General features: G+C 31.0%; 1 protein-coding gene across 1 annotated transcript in view; it reads left to right on the plus strand.

Annotated features, from left to right (window-relative positions):
* Positions 1–575: 575 nt before the first annotated feature.
* LOC143018913 (uncharacterized) overlaps positions 576–2,500 on the plus strand; it is a 3,458-nt gene continuing 1,533 nt past the window's right edge. The window contains exon 1 of the mRNA XM_076174497.1: positions 576–700. The gene's annotated coding sequence lies outside the window, so the exon portion shown is untranslated. The remainder of the gene's footprint in view (positions 701–2,500) is intronic.

Below are 2,500 nucleotides of genomic sequence, written 5' to 3' on the forward strand. Positions count from 1 at the left end.
TAGAAATGGGAATACGAAAATAACATAACGTAGTTCAAAACTTATTGTTCACCATAACGTTAAATCTCGTAAATACGACGAAGATTTACTGCACTCATTGGGTAAATGGGGATGAACTGTCCTATATGTTCCATGCGGTAAAGCTTGTTGGCTGAAACATTCTGGTTATTGTAGCGTCGTTTGTGAAAACAACGTAGCTGAGTCACAGTGGAAATCATCTAAACTCATGACAAAGTTCTTTTATTTATTTTTTTTTTTTTTTTTTTTTTTTAAACCAGGGGAAATGAAGGGATTAAGTCTGGTCTTGTTTTCCTTAAATTCTCTTTTGAAATTTTTTATTTTTTCTATTTGTTTGAAACGAATGAATGAATGAACTCGTAAATAGGTTAACAACCAAAAAATATAGCTGGATAGAAATATACATTCTCAGTTAAACTTGAACACAATTCTACAAACCTACGAATAATGCTTTAACATTCTGTCAAAACAACCACAAGCATGACCTTCATCGCTGACTGCGTAATGAACGATCCATCTAAGAGCACGAAAATATAAGAAAAAAAAAATCGGCATGTTGGTTACCCTTGTGTAGGACTGGGGAGGAGAACAAAGGAAAGGCTTCGGTCTCAAAAGTATATAAGGAAGCGACGGTCTATCTAGTAACAGTGGATCTTCTGGCACGCTTGTACCAACGCCACAAGTAAGTGAATAGTCCTTTGATAAGTTTGTGGGATTATCTCATGCGGCATCTAGATAGGCAGTATTATTGATGCACTACAGTGTTTCAGTGTTATTGTGAAACAGGAAAATCTTTACAGTGACACAATTCTTTTTTTTTTTTGTGTGTTTTTCTAGTATAAAAATTATTTAATACAATGCTTAGGCAATGAGCAAGAAAAAATCCTGCAGCGTTCTTGATTTTTTAGTTCCTATTTTTATTTCTAAAAAAAACAATAATGTTAATGATGGGGACAAAAAATATGTTAAACAGAGTATTACCCATTGGAAGTGCCATATATGAACTCGGAAATCCCATCCAAGAGGGTAGTCGTTGTTGATCACGAATCCAACACGTGATTCAAGACCTTGGTGATTTCCGATATTATATATATATACACATATATATGTATATATATATACACATATGTATATATATATATATAGATGTATATATATGTATATATATATACATATATATATATGTATATATATACATATATATGTATATATATATATATATATATATATATATATATATATATATAGAATATATACTATACACATGGAAAGAATGAGTGAAGAAAGACTAGTAAAAGAGGTATGGAAGGCAGATGTGGATGGAGTGAACATGAGGGGACGTCCTAGGATGAGGTGGATGGATGGGGTGAAGGGGGCTTTGGGGAAGAGGGGAATGTCTGTTGAGGAAGGAAGGGAGAGGACGGAAGACAGAGGTGAGTGGAGAATGGTTGTATATGGATGATGTTGTGATTGCATGAGGAGGTATGGGCGGGGGGGTGGGGGTGAGGTAGTATGTGTGAGCAAATTTTGACGCAGCCCGAAGGGATTTCTCCCCGTCCGCTCCTTATATGCAAGGGGGGACGGAGAGGGGGGGTCGCCGATTAAATGAAGCGGCCTGGCTGTGGATGTTCTGTGTCTTGCGACACTGCTTCTGACCCAGGGCAGTGGGCAAGGTGCAGGGATGACCCGTCATCCAGGAGGTGCTCAGATGAGAGGGAGGTGGGAGGGGTGTGGAGTATATTTAGGGATGAAATGGGTGGGAGTGTTTTTTATGCCTTTCCCTTTTTGGCTACCTGCCTTGTAAGGGGGAAAAAGCCTTGGTATATGTATGTATGTATGTATGTATGTATATATATATATATATATATATATATATATATATAAATATATATATATATATATATATACATATATATATATATATATATATGATATATGTATGTATTGTATATATATATATATATATATATATAAATGTATGTATGTATAGTATATATATATGTATATGATATGTATACATATATATATATATGTAGGTGTATATACATACATATATATATATATATATATATATATATATATATATATACATATATATATATATATCGTCTTCTTATTTCCCAGTGTGTTTTTTTCTGCATATATACATGTAAATATATACATATATACTATACTTATATATATAATATATATATATATATATATATATATATATACCATATATGTATTTACATATATGGTATCTATATATATATGTATATATATATTGTATATACATTGGTATATATAGTATAATATAGATTAACATATTGTATATATAAGGATTAACCATTTATAGTATATATATAAAATGTTATACTATATATACATAGTTATATATGTATATATAATATACAATATATGTATATGTATTATTTTAGTGGTATGTAGTATTAATATATATATATATATATGTATGTATATATATAAATATTATATACTA

Source organism: Oratosquilla oratoria, chromosome 36, assembly GCF_046742065.1.
Source record: "Oratosquilla oratoria isolate Oo_2021 chromosome 36, ASM4674206v1, whole genome shotgun sequence".
NCBI lineage: Eukaryota > Metazoa > Arthropoda > Malacostraca > Stomatopoda > Squillidae > Oratosquilla > Oratosquilla oratoria.